At 37.6% G+C, this 22,898-nt stretch overlaps 1 long non-coding RNA gene across 2 annotated transcripts in view; it reads left to right on the top strand.

The window, feature by feature from the left end:
- LOC147654646 (uncharacterized) overlaps window positions 1-22,898 on the top strand; it is an 837,032-nt gene that overhangs the window by 762,319 nt on the left and 51,815 nt on the right. The window contains exon 2 of one of the 2 annotated variants that reach the window (XR_015282794.1): window positions 20,911-20,991. This is a non-coding gene — a long non-coding RNA (uncharacterized LOC147654646). Of the gene's footprint in view, window positions 1-20,906; window positions 20,992-22,898 lie in introns of those variants that run through there. The other variant, XR_015282795.1, reaches the window with a different exon arrangement.

Genomic DNA, 22,898 nt, shown 5'->3' with positions numbered 1-22,898 from the left:
TAGGGGAGGAAGGGGAATCTATCAACTTTCCTGTTAACAACAAATCCTTTATACTTTTTGTTTGTTTGTTTGTTTTGTTTTGTTTTGTTTTGTTTTGTTAGCTAAGGCTAGTCTAGCCAGCTATATATGCTGAAAATTATTCTTTGATTTAGGTTTGGAGCTTTTTTAAGGAAAATAAAATTCAACATTAGTTAGAAAACCAATGCAGCAAGGATGTAATGAGAGGACAAATACAGAGGTCACAAAGGAGCTACTTGAAATGAAATCTTTTTTATTTAAGCAGTGAATTTGCTCTGTAATTTTAAAACTTGTAAATTTATCAGTCGCCAACCTGTATTCTTACTATTTGTGTTCTGTGAATGTTCTTTAGGATTTGCAAACATTTCTCTTCAGAAGTATGTTAATTTCTACATGCTGCTTCTAAAATATTCAGGCTCTTACTAGGAATTGATGGTGGTGTCATGTTGTGCCAGACTGTGCCTCAGCACACCTCTGCCTGCTGGGATGTGACCTAAAATAATGTCCTGTACTGTGCTTGTATCACAGCTGTGTTAGCCCAGTGTGACCAGGGCTGAGTATTGGAACTTGGTTTGACAAGTACTTGTCCAGTTAACAACCATTTGTGGGTGACAAAGACATGGCAGGAGGATCCCCATTTCAGACAAGTTTTGATGTACATTTGATGAGGCCACACAGACATGGCTTTGGCATGGCCCCATGGCAGGCACAGCCTTTGAGGGTCATCATTTTCTCAGCTGGAGAGCAGAGGAAGGTTGGGGCAGATATTTTTCTGAGATTGCCCCCATGACCAGTCTTGTGCCACTCCACCATTCTCCTAATTACTCAGTGCCTCCATTCAGGGCTAGGTGTATCAGGAGCATGATTAAATCTACTGTGTCAAAATCCTCTAAAATGCACTCTTGGGTTCTTCTGAAAAACAAATTGTTCCTCAAGCAGCAGAACTTCAGGCATTTTGCTTCCTGTCTCTTTTTCCACGTGGCTGTTCTTCTCTCTGACCTCCCCTGTTCTTCTTCAGTGATCACTCTAATTTGTCTGCCTCTCTTTCCTCTATGGTATGGTATCTACTTTTAGAGCTAATTCGGAGTTTAATACCTTTTGAACTTTTTCCTTTCCTATCACAGACTCTTGAAATTGACAAAAAGGTCTGAAGCAAGGGACAAACTAAGTGATTGACTTGAAAGGTGTAATCACATATGCTTTTTTCCCTAAAAACAGGTTTAAGTCAGCTTTTTAATTTTGTTCAAGACAAGATTTTTGGGTCTTTTTAAGTTAAGGTGGTGAGGACATTCTTGAGGTATAACTGAGGTCTAAATGCAGCAGAAATTAAGTCAATACCAGAGTTATTACTAATGATTTAAAATTGCAAGTACCTTTGATTCAGTCTTTATCATCAGCAACAAAAAAGCATATTTTTATTACAGAACTTTAAAAGGAATTATTTCTTCTATTGTTAAATATATCATGAAGAGTTTACTGTAAAAGCAAGACATAAGCAGTATTTCCTAAAGGGATGATAAGATGCATTGTAACATTGGAAAGCTCTTCAAAGTGCAGACAGCTTTCACTCCCAAGTAATTAAGAAGATTAATATATGGTATTGAAATTGTCACTGATGCTTTATTTTATTGGTGGTGTATGAGGTTCATTATGAGAGAACAATTTAAAGTTAAAATGCAGAAATTTGCATAGGAGACTTAGTGCTTATGAAGACTGCTTCCAAAACCATCTTCTAAAGCAGTAGAGAAGAGGCTGGTGAACAATAAAAAAAGAGAAAATGCCATTTGACACCACTGGTTGGTCTAAGTTTAAATTCTGGACAGTCAGAGAAGCAGAAGGAGGGATTCAGATGTGGATTTCATACACCACAGTATGCCAGAGTGTTTTCATGCAAGGTTTGGTTTCTTCAAATGAACAGAATACTTATGTCAAATTTAAGGGTTTAATGGTAATACAGTTTTCACGTTTAACCTTTTGTCTCTGAGTCCAGTCAGTTTTACTTTGCTTGAAGCTACAGCTCATTTTATTAAAGATTTTGGGGTTTGTGCGTCATGAACACAGTATTTCCTGTGTTCATCCGGTGGGGATAAGTGCTGGAAGGGCAAAGACTCCTTAGCTCTGCCAAGAGGGATGTGCATGTTTAGTTATGTATTGTCACCACAGAAGTTTGTTGCCAATAAAAACATGGAATCCTTTAGATTGGGAAAGATCTTTATGTTCATTGAGTCCAACCGTAAACCAATGCAAAAGCATAATTTTATGTGCCTGTGAATACTCTTAGCCACTCAGTTGAGATATGCTGTGGGAATACTTCATTTTTGCTCCTGCCTTTGTTGCTTTCAAAGGGTAAAGTTTATCCTATCTAAAAGGTACAGACAAAAAATTTTTGAAAGTGTGTAAACCACAGAGTTGAGTTGGGGTGGAATGGGCAAATGGAGCCCCCTCCATCACAGCTAAGAAAGGCTGTAAAAGTGTAAGATGTCTGTGCACTGGTGGGAGGACACAGCATTGATGCAAATCCTGTGGCTCCCCACTCAACACAGTTTGAAGAGAGGCTGTGGCTGCTCTCTGAGAAGTGTGACACCCCCACCACTTGAATAGCAAATTCAATTTGCTGCTACTGTGTTTGTGCCTGTGAGAAAGTTGGTTTCCCACCTCACCCCATCTGCTTACAGGCACAAGCACAGCTACAGGGAATTCAGTTTTTCATTTAAATGAATTCTGGTGGGAGCTCTAGGTATGCACTTCTTTCTGGTGAAAGCCTGGAGGCTATTAAAAAAATGGAGAAAAATAAAAGAGAGTCTGTCTCATTTGGATTGCTCTTCAAGGAAACAGGAGCTACAAGTAGATTAAAACTGTGGTGGTAGGGTAGGAGCAGATGTTCACTCTTGAGGGCAGTGATGGAACAATAATTATAGCATATGTTGATGTCCTATAGACAACAGAAGACTTGTACAGTAACTGTAACTTGATAGATCCAGATGAATCTGTCAGTACTGCTCATCTGTATGTTCTAATGCACTGGGAACAAAAGAGAAAAATAGAGACATCTCCTCTCACATACATGAAAAATCTCTTAAGAACAATGACAAATTTTAAGAAAGGCAACACTACTGTAATTATTTTTTTATTGTAACAAAGAGGAGAAATTTGATAATTAGTGTTGGATGGAGGGCAGAAGGGGAGGCTTTTGTGAAGGTATTACCTTTCAGTTATCTGGGGAGGAGGGAACAGGGTGAATCAGAGAAGAGGTTAAGTCACATTCCAAATATGTTAAGACAAATGTTGCCTGTAAATAAAAAGCCTAGAACTAAAGAACTGGAGAAAAAAAGCTCTTTCTTAAACAAGAAGAAAGAGTATGGAGAAAGAAATCTACACTGGTCAGCATTTAAAACCATCTTTAAAATCCAAGCCAGACTTAACATACATAGCAGCAGTTTCTGGGCTTCTGCTGGTAATTCCCACTTCTGGCTGTGATCCTCTCTTGGCTGAATTTGACCCTTATTTTCAGAACTACTGATAGAGTAATGCTTGATGTGCCTGGTGCAAATCATCAAGTATGTGAAAGTGTTTCAGTTTGCAGTTTGTCATGCTTGTTCTAAGATTTCAGCAGATGCTATTTATTTGTTTAATCAAGAGCAGATTTTATCTAACTTTGGTGGGAAGCTTCCAAGTATGCATATATACACTCTCTATAAAGGAACGCTGCTTTTACTGGGGGACTTGAGAAAACTGTTCCTGCTGAAGTCAGTCGTCTTGTTTAGCAAAAAAGTAATTTAAAAGGTTTGATAGAAAAGGCAGTAAGCAAGAAGCATTTCCCCTGGAAAATTTATTTATAATTTCACCATTTATCTCAATGGAACTGAGATTCTCTCTGTTTCCTTAAAAGCCATCTTACGTTACAAAAGAGGAGGTACTTCAAAGTCTTCAAAAGGCTAGAAAGTGTAAAAGCACTACCTTGATTTTATTAATACACCTTGCTAGAAATCTTTCATTTGCCGGGATTTTTTTGTATCTTTTTTTTTTATTTTAATCTATGTGGGCCACTGTGGCAGAGCTCAGGATTTATCTTGGGTGTGAAAGAGAATAATGAAAGTGATACATCCAACTTTATATTACAGGAAAGTAATACTTTCTCTGCACTCTTCATGCCAGTTGGCCTGCAAGTCTGTCGTTAAACAGTTCAATGGTGAATAATGAGAGAGATTAGGACGAATTGAGTCGGAATCAAAACATTATCATGAATACTACAGGATGAAAGATTATTTTTAAAAGATCTATTTGCTTTGGTTTATAAACATTCTATGTGCATGTGGAACTTATAAAGGGACAACAAATAATAATATATTTTTCTTTAATTGAAAAGTCTCAATCTCCAGTTTATTCTAACACAATGAATAAAAGAGGAAATTAATCAAAAGCATTGAAGAAAAAAAAAATCTATCTATTTTCACTTCAGTGTTAGAAATTTTAGGAAAGTGTTTAAATCTACTCTGGCCTCTGATTTTTCATTTTCTCACAGCGTTCTTGTTATAAAAGACCAGTGGGATAGCTGACTTACTTCAAGGTTGGTAGACACCCAGGGTTTGTTTGGCTATAGTAAAGACTTGATGGTTTGAACTCCTAAGTTCTGTCTTTGGGTGATATTGCAAAAGTTAATTTCCTTTTACCCATTTCTCCACTGCCTTCTCCCTCTTGCTGTTTGTAACTCTACACAGCATTCTGTCAGAACACCCTCATCCAAAAATGACACTCTCCTCAGTGAAGGCAAAAAAACACCCTGCCAGCCAAAGCAACGGCAGGGTTACCCATGCAATCTTCACCTACATCTGGCACAGAGGTAAGCAGTGATAAGAAGGCTGATACCTGTGGTTCCTGCTGCTTTTGTGGAATTAAATATTCTGTGGCTTTGTGGACAGGTAAGATGTTCTCACTTATTAACTAAAAAAACATAATATAAACTGATGTGGAAAAGAAATGTTAAGTAGTGCACTCTGTGCTGAAGAACTTCAGAGAACAGTTCAAGGCCACTGAACTGTGTTTACAGCAAGAGGTGATGAGTTGTGCTGAGGAGTTAGCAACACAATGATTTTATCTACTTGTTGGAAAAGAGGAGTGTTTCACTACTTCCTGCATCCAGATTTTGCCTGCAATGGTACATATGCTACTTGGGGCTTTCATTTGATATAAAGCCATGTGTAATCAACCCCTGAATCAATCTTCATCACAGAAAATAATAAATGTTTGTTTTGATTTAAGGGTTTTTTTGAGAAAGCAGCTGAAAAACATTCAGTCAGCATTAGTCTGACTGGATGTACCAGCACCAGCTCAGCTCCATTCAGGTGAGCATTGCCAGGTAAACTCTGCTGGCTCTCAAGCTCTGGCAGCTCTTCAGAGAAGCCACCCCTTTAGCCACCCCACCAGCAGAACCTTGCTTTATTTGAGTGTGGTCAGCAATGATACTGCACTCTGTTTGACAGCCCACTTTATTCTGGGAACAAAGAGCTTTGTGTAAAGGTAGGTTGAATCAGGTAGATTTCAACCTGTCTGGTTTTTGGGACCTGAGAGCAATACAGCTCTCAAGGCAGTACACCTTTGCTTATGTGGTGCTGTGCTTTAAGCAGAAACATTTTGGAACTTGGTGATCACCCTATGGCTTGGATAATCTGCATTGATAATCTCATTGCAGGTAAACTCCTGAGGACAACAGTGTCATTAAATTCATGAAAATATGATGAGGTCAGAAAATATTCACAAATATGTGGTTTCTACCCATTTTGTATATCTGGAGCAAAACCACCTTTTTCTTCACCCACCTGCACCCATGATTTAGCATTTTCTGGTGACCCAAACACCTCTCCAGGACTCTCCTGGTCATTTAGGCATGTGGGTGGTGTGAGTGAAGCAGGGTTGGGCCCAACATTATATCTCTGGGCACAGCCACCTCGGGCTGCCTGGGAACAGAGCAGGGCTGGGACCACTCTGCTTTGGTTTGGAAATGGTTTAACTGCACAAAGTGGGCTGGGCCATTCCATCTGGCAGAGAACAAGGCACACTAGCACAAGCAGGTCTCTAAATACTCAATTTTACAACTTAATTCCAAACTGGGCTAAGACAAAATGGAGACAAATGTATACCTTTGTAGACATCTTTGTTCTTTTTTAGTATGAGAAATGCACAAATCTGTGGAAAACAATGAGCACACTTACAGACATTTCTTTATCGCAGTTTCCTCTCAGCAGGAAGTTTTCCAGGAGTTTCAGCCAAAGACAGCATCTTTTTATGGTTCCCTGACTCCTCTTCCCTATAAATGTTTTCTTTTGACATTGAATCATGACTTTCACTCCCTCCCTTTGTTGTACATTACTTTACTTTGATTTTGGCTGGTCCTGCATTTAAAAGAGATTATTTTGCTATGAAAATATACATTAGGCATCCTGTCTCCAATTTAAAGCTTTCTGACCTGCTCTTTGAGTCTCTCAAAATTATATCTGTGATTATTCCCTTTTTTCAGCCTTTGGGTATTTTCCACTCTCAACTTTTTCAGCAAAAATTTGGAATTACTGGTTCTCCTAGCTCAGTTCAAGAGAGTCTTAACAAACTTAGATGTCAGCAACCTAAATATTTCCCTGCTCTTTGAGAGCTCAAATACAGCAATGACAGTAACTGGCTGGTTCCACTGTGAAGTAAATTCATGACTAAAACCAGAAGTAATGTGTTTTGTTACTTCCTGTAAAAAGAAAACACTGTCTTTTGATATATTTGATATATTTCTGATATCTCAAAAAAATCAGTTTGTTCACAGTAGGTGAAAAATGAAGCCTGACATTATAGGATCAAATTATAAGCTTTTTCAAGGGAAAGAGTCTGAGTATTTATAAGATTATTTATAAGAAACCTAAGAATAGTTTAGAATGTTTTCAGAGCTCTCCAAGAATCCATAAAGATCTGATCACTGCAATCACTTGAAGCCTAGAGAGCAATTCAGATGGGCCAGTCACTACTTTTGAGTTGAATTCCCCTTTCCCCTCCACTGACTATTGGCTGTATTCCCCTCGCCTACAGCTGCTCGTAGCTCGGAAAGAAAACCATTATATGAAGAGATAAGTTCAGGGATCTGAGTTACCTGTGCTAAACTGCCTGGTACATTTTGAGATGGCATGGGCTGCTCCAAGACACATGAGACTTACGCAGGTCCTGTGTCACATCTGTCAGCTCCCCCTCAGAAACGTGCTGCAGCAGGTCAAATGAGTAGAGACTCCTCTCTTCAGGCAAAACCTAAATATGAGCAGTCACACACTGGAATCTGGAAAGAAATTTCACCCCTTCTTCTGACCAGTCAAGCACTTAATTCTGGTGAAATGAAGGGTACAAAATTCACATCTGTTTCTGGTTTCTGCTTGTCTTGGAGTTAGTACAGATTTCTATTTTCTTGAAGGCATGCCTGGATAATTAATTAATGTTTGCTAAATTTTTCAAGATCTTCCCAGGACAGAAGCAAAGCAAGGTTGATAGGGCTGATTGAGAGGAGCAGATAGAGCAAGGCTTTCTGTCCATTGTTTTCCTGCCCTGCCAGATTTCCCAGGCATAACACCATCTCATTTAGATTCTCACACCTTTTTAGCTAAATTTGTATAAAGTAAAGGTAATAAGTCAGTTCTGCCCTCCCGTTGACCTGCTTGGCTCGCAAGGGCCAGTAGTATCACATTTTTGCCATTCAGGGGAGGAAAGGACTTGATAAAAGCCATCTGGTGCTTTGTTACCTGAGGACTGATCATCTGAGAAGCCCCTTAAGTGGGATAGCATGGAAGTGGGGACCAATATAAATGTAAGGTAGAGAAGAAAGTGACATTTTACTTGGAAGAAAAGGCATCAAGATAGTTTAGGAGCAGCTTTGCCTATTAATTTCTTACATTTGTAACTTACTTCTTCTACTGAGAATTTGGTTTTAGTTATTTTTGCAGTGAAAGAAATGTCTTCAATTTATGAGTAGAAAAATCTTATAATTATATAATGCTGTGCTAAATATGTGAGAAGTAGTTTAGCTCCTGAAAGGTGTCAGGACAACTGATAAAAGGGGCCCCAACACTCAGGGATTCATCGTAATCTTTCAATCCAGTCATTCCTGCACTTGCTTTTGCTTTGGTTCAATTTTTTGTTCATCAAACTGGAAATTCTCAGGAGCGCAATTAATGCTGTGTTTCTAAATCTCTGTGTATGACGAAAGGAAATCACTCATCTGTATTGCCAGCCCTGGGGGAAGGGAGAGCAAAATCCAGAGAGAATCTAAATTCTCTTAAACTGCTGTAGCCAAGACTGTTGGATCAATTAGTGTGACGGGAGTGAGCGTGCAGCAGGCCCTCCTGGCAAAGTGCCGCTCTCAGCGCGGGGCTGAGCCGCAGCTCGGTGATGCAGTGCTGCTCTTGGAAAACAGGACTCAAACTGCCTGCTGCAGCACTGTGGGATTGCTTTCACCCAACAGAATCCCAGCTCTCTAATTGGATGTGTTGTGCTCTTTTCATTTTTCTCTTTACACCTAGCAACACTTCTTTGACTGGAACAGTCCCTGCTACAGGCATTGCTGCTTTCCTGCTGATGCCACTCTGCATTTAACACGTCCATTTAACACGGGCAGAATTTCACTTGCAAAACAATGCTGTGTGCCACTGCATCCAGTGCAGTGTCTGGAAATGATCACTGCTTCTTAACAGGTGCACTGTAACAGTGAGTGGAATGTCTGGTTTGGCTCTCAGCACTGTTCTGCAACTCATTTATTGCTTCATCTGCCCCAAGTTTCAGTCATTCCATTTACACACCTGTCTCGTACACTCTAAGCAATGCCCTTGCTTTCACTTACATGTTTCTATTAAAGTCAATAGTAGAACTAATAGGAGTAAGTCATTGAAGTGCTTTATTCACAGGAAACAGCTGATTTTAATAAATAACTTCTTTCTTTCTTTCTTCCTTTCTTTCTTCCTTTCTTGCTTTGCTTTGCTTTGCTTTGATTTGCTTTTTTTCTTTTCTCATAAAAATAACATTGGTATGATCAATACTTGTAAAAAGTTGTATGTTGTTCTTGGTAGAAATTCTTCCAACATTCTCCTCAGCTGCTCCTTGATATCTGTTGTTTGGAGAGGTTTTTTTTCAGTGACAGTAGTAAGCCCTTTCATTTTGGCTATAGCAAAGAATATTTTTGAAATTTTTTTTAAAAAAGCAATGAACTCCAAGTATTGATTTCTCACTATCTGGCTTCAGGAACTGGACATAATTGAGTGCTGGTTATGCTGGTTCAAGCTCTAGACTAATCAGACTAGGCTTTTGCATAAAGTGGAAACAAAGGAACACTTTGACATCCAGCTTCAACCTGGATCTAGATTTTTTTTTTTTTTTTAATTTAAAGGGTAAATAGACCCAAATTATTTAAATTTCTGGGGTTTCAAATCTAAATTCAAGAGTTTCCATGTTGAGTCATCCATGATTTAGCATAACATCTACTCTATTTTTGACTGATCCTTGATTCTCCTGTGAATTTGCAAAGTGAAAATCAAGTTTTTATGATTATTGCTGTTATTATAAATAATATATTAAATATATAATAATTAAATATAAAATCATGTGTGTTACATTACAATAATTATATCATAATAGTATCAGTTTAGGAGACACCAGTTTATGAGGCACAGAAACACCAGTCACTGTGAAGTCCAAATAAAATAACAGGGAAAAGGTGTGGGCAGATATATACTGTTTTTCTAGGGATTGGCAACTGTTGTTATCAGCAAATAATTGTCAGCATCAAATCTCCCCAACCTATTTAATATTAGTAGCTTAGGTTCCCACAAACATTCAGAAATATGAAATACAAAGTAAATAATATTTATAATGTTCATTTTGTACTTTGAAACCTGACATTTTATTTATTTAATTCTGCTTTAAGAAATTTACATGTGAAAGAGTATTATTTAACCTTCAGTTATAGTGAAAATAATTCTTTTTTTTTTCCTTGTAGGTTATGCTGAAGGTATTTTAGATTTTTTTTCTGTTGATTTTTTTGGTTTTTTTAATCTCATTTGTTTTGTTTGGGGGGTTTGTTTGTTTGTTTTATTTTTAACGTCTGAGCAAGATAAATCATTTAGGTATTTTTCTGTTCATGTCACATGGCAGATTTTATTTTCCTGGATTGAAACAAGTTGATTTTAGTCTTGAAGCTATTTAACTGCATAAACAATATACAAATGATGCCATACAAAAGAATGTGAAGCATGCAGACCTGTCTAGTAGGCATCTCTGAAATAACATATGTCCTAAAAGTTGGCTTGCCATCACTGGGGAAATGGTGACATGTCTGAGGCAGTGCTGCTGACATTGCATGAGGTTAATGAATGACAGTGCCAAAATGCCAGCACTTACCTTGTCACCGCCAAAGAGCTACAATTAAATTGCCCCTTAAAGAACTGACAAGTGACGAAAGGGGTTTCAGTGAAGGTCATGAGTTTCTAAGATTTCTATTCCTTTGAGCACTGCTGTAATTTCTGATTTGCCACAAAGAAATCACAAGACAAATATCCTCTATAACCCAGAAGTCTTCCCACAGAATTATTAAATTACTGGGGCACAGTTAGTATTAAACCTGCAATATTAAGACATATTGTATGGCACCACAAGTTTACACACTCAAACTGTTCTGTGTCCTAAGTTATATTTCTTTCTTGACCAGCAGTATCCATAAAAAAGGGAAGAAAGTCCTCCAAAATGTATTAGACTTTTCTTTTTGAAAGAGCACTGAAGAGTTTTTTTCCCATGAGAAAGATGTGATTTGTATCACCCATATGAAGGGAGGATGGGTACCATCTAACAAAGGTTTGTCTGTGCATCCACTGACAACAGAGGATGGAATGAATGTACCTCTTGTGCTGATATTAATATGACCAAAATATTTCAGTCTTTTTTTTTCTTTCATTAATCAGGCAAAAATCCTATCAACAGAGGTCACAGAATCTAGTTTCCAGGGTTTAAATGGACACTTTCATATGAATCTCATTTTTTAAAGCCCACATCTTTCTGATAGCATGACAAAGGTAAAACACATTCCTAAAGTGCGAGTCAAATTCTATTTCCATATTTGTATTTCAGATAAATGAGTGAAAATGTTTATAATTTTATCAAGTGTAGGAGTCCTTGCAATACTGTAAATTTATTTTGTTATTTTGAGGGAAAAGTAGTTTCATTTGTGATTTAGATATTAATTGGGAGAAGACTTTGGACTTAAATACTAGTATAAAATCAAAATGTAAAGACAGAAGAAATAAAGATAGTATTAAGCAAGACGGCAAGAGAAATATTTCTGTCTGAGCTTTGAAAATAGTATATGTGAGGGGTCCATAAAATGGAGAAAACTACATTTTATTCCTCTCAGATTGCAGAGGTTACAGAAAACTGATGTGTCCACACAAAAGCAGTGGCTGGAACGAGAATATGGAGAAAAGCCACTGCCAGAGTGGCAGAATCAGGCAAGAAGGCAAAACCAGTTAAACAGAAAAGAGTTAGTCCATGGCAAACTCTGAAATGGGAAGAACAGCTTTGTATCTTCCAGAGGGAGCATGATGAGCTTAAGTGCTGAGTTTCCTGAACCTGAAGCACTCTGCTTCAGGTGCAAAATGTACATTTATTAATTTCAGTGATAGTACTCTGAAATGCTGAACATTCCTTTCTCCTGGTCTTGGGGTCCTGCAGTAGCCCTGAAATTAGAGACCATGGTGCAACTATTATTGAGGGTCCAACTGCCCATTAAGGAATCTGCACTATAATTTTATTCTAAAAAAAAAAAAAAAAGGTGTAATATTCTTTTATTCAGACTGGCCTGGTGTTTGCAGCATTTCTACCTAAATTAGAAGTCTCTCCTCCCCATAGCCCCAGTTCCTCCTTTTTTTGTTTTCATTTGTTCAGAGTTTTTTAAACAGCTAAGAAGTTTCTCAATCAAAGGTGTCAATTTAAGACATCCCACTTTTGGAGGACTGACCTTTGATTTATAAAGCTGAACTGTCACAGTTCTTGGGATAATTTAGGTTGGAAGAGATTTCTGGATGACACGTGGTTCCACATCCTGCTCCAAACAGGGACAATTTCATTTATATTGCTCAGGATTTTTCCACCTGAGTCTTTAGTATCTTTGAGTCAGAGATTTGTGTGGGACTTGATCTGTTTGAGAGTAGGAGGGCTCTGCAGAGGGATCTGGACAGGCTGAATTGATGGGCTGAAGTCAGTGGTGTGAAGTTCAACACAGTCAAGGGCTGGGTGCTGTCCTTGGGTCACAACAACTCCAGGCAGTGCCACAGGCTGTGGGCAGAGCATCTGAAAAGCTGCCTGGTGGGAAAGGACCTAGGGGTGCTGGTCATCAGCAGCTGGACATGAGCCAGCAGTGCCCAGGTGGCCAAGAAGGCCAGTGGCACTTGGCCTGAGTCAGCAATAGCTTGGCCAGTAGCACCAGGGAATTGGATTCTAATTGGATTGTCCCCTGCACTTGGCATTCAAATCCTGTGTCTAGATTTGGTCCCTTCATTACAGGGAAGACACTGAGTTTCTGGAGCATGTCCAGAGAAGGGCAGCAGAGATGGTGAAAGGTCTAGAGAATAAGTCATATGAGACACAGCTGGGAGAGCTGGGGTTGTTTAGCTTGGAGAAAAAGGGAGTTCAGAGGAGATCTTGTCACTCTACTACTGCCTGAAAGGAGGCTGTAATCAGGTAAGTGTCAGCCTCTTCTCCCAGTCCACCAGTGACAGAACAGAGCCTCAAGCTGTGCCAAGGGAGGTTCAGGATGGACATCAGGAATAATTTCTTCATTGAAAGGGTTGTCAACTTTCGGCGAGGGCTACCCAAGGAGGTGGTGATATCACCATCCCTGGACACGGTCAAAAAAACCTACTCAATGTGACACATGCTATGGTTTAGTTGACAAGGTAGTGTTTGATCAAAGGTTTGAGGGACTGAAGGATATTGGAGGTCTTTTCCAACCTTACTGATTCTAGAATTCTATGATTTTGTTCCACAATTTTTCTTGGTAACTTGTTCCGGTACTTTACTCAATTGTACTGAAGGGTTTCTTTTCATGATATATAATTCTGATTTATTTTGTTGCAGCTTATGTCCATTGCCCATTCTTCTATCAATGAATATCTCTGTGAGGAGTCTGGATCCATCATCTAAGGACAGCCCTCTCTGAAGGACATATGCAGATACTGGCATCCATGCAGTATTTGTATTGAATCTCTCTAAGCAACTCAGTTGTGTAGTCCTGCAAAAATACCATTAGGAGTCAATTTTGTCCTTGCAGACCACCAACATTCATTTTGAATTCTGATCATCTCCGAGTTCTTTCACAGCATCAGAACAAGTCATTTGACATCACTGCAAATGTAGAGATGTAGGTGGAGGGCACCTAGATCAGACACAAGGTGCTGCATCCCACAGGCAAGATGGGGAAGTCTGGGTACTTTCAAAAAGCTGGTGACTTGTGGCCTCTCCTGAAAAATGCTGACAGGGTTGATCCAAAAGTGAGCTAAATGACTCTCTCAAAGCTAACTAATGTGAAAAATACCATCCACGACCTCAGCCATGCCCTCTGAGCCACTGCTGCAAAGGGCAGGGATTCAGCCATGATACCACTGCAGAACATTTTGAGTATAAGACACAGGAACATAAGAAATGATCCAACTATTAAAAAATGAATGTTGTGGATGCTGTTTATCATACCTAAAGCCAAGCAGCAGTTCTGTCTTTGCTTCCCAGTCAATCAGGTTATCCCATTTTCAATATGCTGTCAATCTTTCTGGGCCACCCTTGGAGTAAACTAGAACTTTGCTTTAGAGAATAATTTATTTCTTATGTCTCATATGTAGGAAAAGTGATACATATCTCCAAATTAGACTAACCTTAATTTCAGAATCTTGCTCATTAATTTGCAATAATGAGATGTAATGAATATTTATAGAAGATTTTATCTATACTTATTAACTTACCATAAAATGCCACTGATATCACTGCATTTTGACTTAATAGCACAAGGCAGAATTAAATGGAAAGCTGATAAAACTTCCCTTTGCAATGTGAGTCTTGGATATAATGTTTAAAGGGTAATATGTTCTGTAGAAATGCAAGTTCACTGTGTCTCTAAGTAGTTCACTGGCGACATTATTCAGAACTGAGTGACTCGTCGGATGTAATCTTACTACTGCTATGGGTCTTTTTTTTCCCCTTGTATTTTAGGCATTTAAAAAAAAAAAACAAACCCAAGACCCGTATTTCTGCACTTAGTAGAAACTGAATGTTCTCACTCACAGTGATTATTGTAAGACTCTCAAAAAATTCTTTACCTGGATGAAAGATCAAAGGAAAAGCTGAGATTATAACTCATGGTTTTCACCATCGTCTTTGATAAAAGGTTTCAATCTCAGTCACCAATATCAACGGCATTAGACTAGTTTGGCAGTATTCTCCCCTCTTTAGTTGTGGCTTTATATATTTTTTCCCTTTTTGTGTAGTTTCTAAAAAGAGGAGTGGTTGATTAGAAAGTTTCAATTTAATTTTGTTTTATGAAACAATAATTGCAGAAAATTCTTTGATGTACTCAATTTGTCACATGAATGAGTTCCAAATGTTAAAATGTGAATAGATGTATTCAGAAGAATGGTGACAAGAAAAAAACATGATTATAATATCTTCTTCTTTTTTACTTTTTCCTTTTTTTTCCAAGGTTCTAGAGAGATTTTCCTCTGTATTTCTAGTGAGTGGAGATGTGAAAGCAACTTCTGATCTTCAAAGTTCACCAGCATTTTATATTTAGTAGTTGTGCTTTTCACATAAGGAGGCAATTCTAGCTAAATCACTTAAACTCAGCAGATTAAACACTTTGTAGGGTAAATTTTTCTGAGTTTGAACACATTTACAAAGCAATTCTGCATCAAAAAGTGGTGTCTAGCATGTTTTATTCTTGCTTGAACAAAAAAAAAAAAAAAAAAGATAATGATAATGATAATAATAATGATGATGATGATGATGATAATAATAATAATAATAATAATAATAATAATAATAATAATGGTCCTTTACCGTAAATGTAATTCAAGGGTTTTATCTCTTACTACAAAAGTACATTTACTGAAATGTCCAGAATATATAATGCTAAAATGCTAGAATGCTGACCATGTCCTGCTTTTGTTACACTAGAAATTTCAGTCCTAACTAGGACTCTTTGTTTTATTTTATTAATTCTCTATGTGATTAATTTTTTACTCTGTTGACTGTAAATCAGTGCTAGCAGAAGAATCTAAGTTCCATTAGACAGGATTCTGAGAAGGGAGTCCTCAGCTTATGAGAGCAAATTTGTTTCTCTTGGAAGCTCTGGTTACAGAAGCCAGACAGAAGGACCTGAAAAGGGCCTCCTGGAGGCTTGGGCAGGAGAGGGGACAGTGAGTGATGGTTGGCTTTTTTCCACACAGTTTGCAAAATGAAATAGCCTAGAAATCAGTTTTTCTGCATGGGTGGCTACACTCTGACAGAATTTTGAAAAAACTGCTGTTTTTCTCTCTGAAGGCAAAGGAAATGTGAAAGTAGACAACAGCCAGATAGAGGCATAGCTCCTATCAGAACATAAACAAATATACTTTTCTATCCAAAGTACCTATAGTGAAGCTTCGGGTTCAGCTCAGCTTCTCAAACCCTTAGCAAAACTTTTCTGAATATTTATTTGGAATATAAATGGCCAAATATGTGCTGTATTTATGCCTATTTGCTAACTGCCAAAGCTTTCACAACAGTTTTGTTTTTCACACAAAATATTAGGAGTGCATCTACACTCATCTTTACCTGTAGACTTGAGTAACAGTATATTGAAAATGAGGACTTCACTATTCATCCCTTGTCTTTAGTTCATGTCCTGTCTTACAAGTTTCATTTCTCACACCAGAAAACAGAACAAAAGGCATGATGATCAAGATAACCAATCTTCCAATCAAGTGTTAAGCAGTCCATAGCTCACACATAAACAGCCTACATGATCAATGCAGGGAAATTCAGCCAATGTCTAGCTACCATGACTCAGTTTTGTTAAAATCGAAATTGTATTGCCCTTCTTTTTCCTTTCTACAGTATCCCATAATACTGAAATTTTTGTAATAAATCCTGACTTAATGCAATCTTTTCCTGCCACACTTCAGTTTTCTTATTCTTTTACAATTCATGCACGTCATTATTCCCTGCTATTTTTCTGATAGAAAACCAGTTTAAAACATCTCCACCTTGATTTGGGGAGCAAAGATATTCAAGGGTGAGTCTCATTAGATAGAAAGGCAACAGAAGATGCCCTTTCATACCAGTTTCTTGATTAGAGGTAGGTGGCTGACACTGTGATTAACTGGAACTAGGGCAAGGACTTCAACTTAGATCCTGATTTATTTCTGACTCTGGTGGTGCCCAAAATGATGCACATTGGACTGCTGAAACAGCAATATTTGTTTCAAGTGAAGACATAAATAATTCCAAATTAGCAACAGGGTTTGTGGAATTTTTAAGCATCTTTGAGTGGTATGCTGTATGCTCCGTGGAAAATAGTTCAGAGATTGGGGAGACTTGAAGTAAGGAGGAAGACATCAGCATTGAATGAAAACACTGATCAAACCCTTAGAAACTGACTGGGGGAAGCAGAAAGCTCCATGGCTGAAAAGTGAATGTGGATTAATGAATAAACAGTATTAAAACTGAATTTTGCTGCATTCAGAAAATGTTTCTTGAATTCTTGAAAGCAAATAATAGTACATTCAGGCTACCTTAACCCAATCTACAATGAATTTATCCTCATAATGATGCTAAAATTGCTACTGAGGACAAAACATCATAATGATACTATTAGGAAATACTGAGCTCTGTTATGGATGAAACAGTCCCTGCCACCCAAAAAACCCCTAGCAAAACAAACTGAAAAAACATCCAACCAAGCAAGCAGCCAACCAAGTAAACAACAACGTCAGCCAACCAACCAACTAACCAAAAAAAAGATAAAAAAGGACAAAAGCATGTGTTGAGAGAAAGCATATGTACTAAATGAAATAACATCTCTGTATATAATACTTTATGTTAGACTGATGTGCTTGGGTTTAGCCTTCGAAATTGAATATCTTGAGCAATGCACTTCTTGAGCAATTTCATGCATTTTCTCAGCTAATCTCACATCACCAATATCAAGCTTGTCATATTGATTTTAAAGGGGAGGCAAAAAAAAAAAGGCAAGGTAGTTTGCCTTTATCAATCCTGAATATGGTTGCCAGGCAACTTGATGACCTGACTTGGGATGGATTGTTACAGTGACCTGACTAAATACCCCTGAAGCACCTAAGAATTTGTAAAGGAAATATAGCAAAGTTGAGCTATTTCTGAAATAATAAATATTAAATTTTCTGTTTTCCTCTAAAAAGAAAAATATACACAAGGTCTTACTGTTATATGAGGCAAATAATACTCTTAGTGTCAATTAAAAATAGATAATATAAAAGAGGAGGAGGAATTGGCTATTTGACACTGAAAACTCTTTTACTTGACATTGTTTCAATTTAGTGTGTTAAAATTGAGATATAGAATTAATTTAGTATAACTTTCTTTTTACAAATAAAGATTGTTTCTTAGATTTATAAATATTTCTTACACATGCTGTTCCAGAAGGCTGACTAGGAAAGATGTGTGCAGACTAAGGCAAGAGGTTTTAAAGAATGTATTTGAAGTGCTGACTTATTTGAAATTATTTTTCTCCATTTTACTGCATTTAACACTATGTATTTTCAGACTGGCACTCTAAATTAGTTATATTAGGTATATAAACCCATTACTAATATTATTTTTTTGTTATAGTCAGGGCCTGCTTTCAATCAAAATTTAACTTCGCCAAATACTGAAAATATTGATATTAGGCAAAACCAGGCAATTTTTTCTGAAACATTCTTGAAATAGAAAAGACAAGAGGCAACAAGCAGAAACTTATGCACAGGGAGATCCACCTAAATATGAAGAACTTCTTTACTATTGGTGTGACCAAGCACTGGAACAGATTGCCCAAATAGGTTGTGGAGTCTCCCTCACTGAAGATACTCAAGAACCATCTGGGCACAATCCGAGCCCTGTGCTCCAGGATGGCCCTGCTGGAGCAGAGAGTTTGGACAATATGACCCACTGTGGTCCTTTCCAACCTGACCCATTCTGGGATTCTGTGAAACAATCCAACCACTGTCCCAAATGTCTATCATGTCAACAGTGTTTAAATTTCTGTTTGTACCAAGTGCAAACAGAAGGAAGGCACTCATCCCTATTTATAATAACTTCTTCTTCTGAGACACTTGATGTCTTCTTAGTTTTCACTAAGTCATGAGAAGAAAACTCTGAAATTGCATTTCAGTGTGAAGGGTACTGTGCTCTTTGTTTTGACAGAGATGTTTCTTACCAAGAGACACATATAACAGTCAAAAATGTAGAAGGGTTTGTGAATTATTTGAAGCTGAAGTGTATACTTTGCAATTCCATTAATTTATAAAGGTCTTGATAAAGTTATAGTTAGTTTGTGAAAAAAAAAAACTTTTAGAAAAGCACATTGAAGGATGCAAAATTTACCAGTCCTAAACTCAGTTAGAAATTGCCATGTAAGAGCATTTCAGACTGAAGCTTCCCCTGAGCATCTTTTACATGCGTTTTTACAGTCAGAAATTTATGTAAAATAATCTTCTGTAGAAAGACATATGGAGTTCAGAATGATAATTCTTGAAATGACACAAAACCAATATATGGAAATGCACATCCTGAGGAAAAGACCCCAGACTTTGAAGTTAGGTGAGAGTATCATAATGTGCTGTATTACTTTGCAGTAATTCTTATTACAGATGTTAGCAGGCACTGGGAAACTGCTTGAACCCAGCAGGTGATTCTTCACTAGGCGAGACCAGTGGATAGTTTTCTATGAATTTAGGGATGAGACACTAGTCTTAGACATAACAAAATTTCTGCCAATGGGAAATATTGTGAATGGGATGGCATTCTGACTGGGTGCCACTAGATCTCAATAAAATTTAGTGGGTTTTGTTTCATATTGTGTTGCTTCAGAGCAAAACAGATTAAGATGAAGATTAAGATTAAGCAGTTTAATTGAGGGTGAATAGGTTTAATGTAAGAGTTGTAACAAAGAACTGTTTAGGTTAGTCTTCAGTGGACTGTACTGAAAAGGAGCTCTGTCAGAAAACAGACATGTCCTACAGAGAAAGGTTCTGGGGCCAATGCTGATTTATTATTGCAGTAGTGACTAAAGCAATGCTGCAGACAAGCAGCACTGGTTGAAGGAGAGATTGTGGCCAAAGTCAGGGTCTGCTCTTTGTGTTTGGTGCAATCTGATGGGCCATCCTAAAAAACTGAGATTGACCACCCTGTGAGCCTGTGGCAGGGAAATGTGGTGAAATCTTACAGGGGAAAAATGAGAAGCCCTAATTTTGCAGACCAAGTACAAGAAAAACCCCCATTTCTAAGATTAAAGAGAGAAAAATTAAATTGAATCAAACAAAACAATTGAACAACACCAAAATATGATAAAAGATGATAAAATTGGTCCTGGAAATGCAGAAATTTCATAATCATAACATATCCATAATTTTCAGCAACTTTTCAAAAAGAGTACTGGGACCTGAATAATTTCAAAATGAAGATTGCTAAGTGTGTGTAAATGACACACTATAGGGGATTTCATGTTCAAAATAAAATCTTAAAGATGAAACTTTCTGATATTCTTGAAAAGAAGTTAAAAAGAATGTAATAAACACTCATACCCAAATATGTATCCTGAAGAAATACTTTTGTCATATATTGAATTACCAAATACTTTAGATCACATGTAAGGAAGGGAAGAAAAGTGAAGGAAATAATATAATTCCATAAGTTGATTTCCTTCCTCAGATGCAGTGAGAATTAGTCACAAGACTGTATGCTGTGTGGAGTGCTCTAAAGTGCATTATAATACTGGGAAACTAGTATTATGATGAACTTTAGAAACTGAAGTGTCCTTTAGGTGCTCAGTGTTGAAATGATTGGCAGATACTGGAGCAGAAAGCTATTTCCTAAGGTCAGAGTCTTAGGAACCACTTTTTTTCCTCAATACCATGGGCTGTAGATCATGTGTTCAATAATTTCTGAAGTTCTTCAGTGATGTACTGAGATTTTTGAACTTATGTCATCCAGTACATAAATTTGTAAATGTGATGAATGCTGTTTGTCTGTTGTGCAGAGGAAGGCAGAAAATGGAAGTTTATTGTTCAGGGATGTATATAATAATGATCTGAACTGTATGGGATTTTTTTAAGGCACTTCATTTGTATTACTGGATGGACATGGAGTTGAGACAGGGTTATTGTCCCTGTGCGAATGAATGAGCACTGGAACACTGGAACAGGATGCCCAGAGGGGCTGTGGAGTTTCCCTGCCTGGAGATATTCAAGAACAGTCTGGATGTAATCCTGTACAATGTGCTCTGGGATGACCTTATTTGAGCAGGGAGGAGACTCCTTAGCCATTCTGTGGTTCTGTGATTATCAAGGTGGGTGTCATTCATCAAGAAATAAAAGTCTGTGTAAAGTGTAGACAGTTTCCTAGAGTAGTTATTCCTCAACCTCTTAAAAGCCTGAAAGGGTTTTAGTACTACTTGGATCTTGAGATTTCCCTTTCCCAGTTTTGTCTGTGTTTTAGGGGGTAGAAATCATAAAGGTCAGCCAAATAATTTCAGGTTCTTTGTGGAAATTATTTTTTTCGTGATTCCCATGGAGTGTTCAATAACAATCTGGCATTTGTTTAACAAGGCAACATCTTTTCTGTTCACAGGTCTTTTTTCAGAAATTAACAGTCTACAAAAGATAATGAGCTCCGTGAATCTTATTAACACAAGTTACAGCTGACTGACAAGTAAGTACATGGCTGTCATGTAATGTAATCATGGTGTTATAATTCAATTAACTATTTTAGTAACTCATACTATATTCTAACAGCTGCATAAAAAAACCAAAAGCATTCAATATTTGTAGAATTTTATTATTAATACAAATTACATCTGTCCCAGCTATTATTGACCTCAGATATTATAGAAATGTATGTATTTTGTGTTAGAAGTGTTGTTTGTTTTCATGTATTACTATTCATGTATTAGCCATGAGCTGTACTGAAGTTTCCTCTACTCAATCAAACTGATTATACTTGGAAATAAAGTGGGGACTATTTTCTGTTTATTTAACACCTATGTAGATCTGATGCTTTATCATTTGGCACTTGTGCAGTCATTTATACCTATGCAAGATGAATATAAAACAGGCATGAAGCCTTATTTTCCAGACCGTTGATTTATCTACCCCTTTGGACTAGAGTAGATGACTGCACAAATGGCAAAGTGTGTTGCTCTCAGGCATGAAGAGAGAGTCATGAGTCCAATTACAAATGTTAGGCTGAATTGCCAGATGCACTGCTACTTCAGTGAGTCTCAGGCCACCCTAATACTTCTTTTACACCAGGGGCTTGGGAAGGGGAAGGTGAGAGAGAATTTCTCCCATTTTCTCAACTATGGCTTCGTTAATTTCTCATTGGAGGGAGTGGTCAATCAGGCAGGCTGGTGGAGCCATTGGTGCTTTGCTCTCCCAGCCTTGCCTGTAGCTGTTTTGGCAGGGAGAAGCATAGGAAGGTAGATGAAGCTGTGTTTAGTTTTTTCATCAGAGATAGACAGTATAATAGCTTTGACTCAGTCTGAGGAGGGAAATAAAGAAACAGCTGGGCCAGTACATACTCCTTGAACTCTGGCCCAACATTTTAAAAAGAATTAATAGCTGTTGCTTATTTTATGATGATTCTTGATCTCATATTAGCAACTGTATATTTTCAAAGATATCAAGTATAATGATTGCTTTAAGGTTGTAATCAATGACATTTCTTTACTGACTTTCTTAATTAAGTTTAGGCAGGAGCAGTGAGTTGAGAATGCAGTCATAAGATGGCATAAATATTGGTTACTGATTATTTTCACTTGATTAGATGAACCTACTCTATTTAAAGCAAAAAAGTCTGGTGTGCAGGTAGGTCTTCAAGAACCACGTTGTTTTGAACTTGTGTGCCAAAAGTCCAATTTTAGATTTAGGTGCTTAATTCCTCCTTTTTGGCTGTGGTCTGTCAGCTAGTTATGGAAGTGAGTGCGCTCACCGAGGCTCTCCCACCAGTCTTCTCAGCTGCCAGGGTTTGTACTATGCCAGGGGCAAAAGGCTTCAGACCCACTTCCTCTGTTGCAGAGGATATGCTTTCTTAAGTTACGATGCCTTTCTTGACTTGCTTGGATTTCAGCTCATGCTGCATTCAAATTGACTGTATGTATTTTACTTTAGAATGTATCTTTCTAGTAATATGAAAATCCACCATACCCTGTACTGTGAAGCTGGTTACACCAAAAGCTTCAAAACCTCAGGGTCTTTTACTTGACTGATTTATCAATCTACTAAAATAACTGTGCCTTGCCACTTTGACTATATACCGGTTATACTAACAGCCTGAAAAGTCCAGAAAATAATACAAGTAATTCAAGGCAAGAGCCTTTTATGACTATACCACATAATTTACATGTGCAGAATAGTATATTAAAATGACTTACTATAAAGAAAAGCCATTGCAGAGAATTACTTTTTAATGTCATTGTTTACCTCATTTCTTGTTCCAATATGGCTCAAGCCCAGGCAATTTTCTTTGTCACTGGCACTGCCACAAGAAACAGGCAGCAAGTTGAATGTAATAAGCAGTCTGCCTACTTTTGGGAAAGTAATACATTGTCTCATTCTCAC

Source organism: Cyanistes caeruleus, chromosome 2 (assembly GCF_971803275.1).
Source record: "Cyanistes caeruleus chromosome 2, bCyaCae1.hap1.1, whole genome shotgun sequence".
NCBI lineage: Eukaryota > Metazoa > Chordata > Aves > Passeriformes > Paridae > Cyanistes > Cyanistes caeruleus.
Note: the sequence above shows the minus strand (reverse complement) of the source record. Positions and strands in the feature narration are given on the sequence as shown.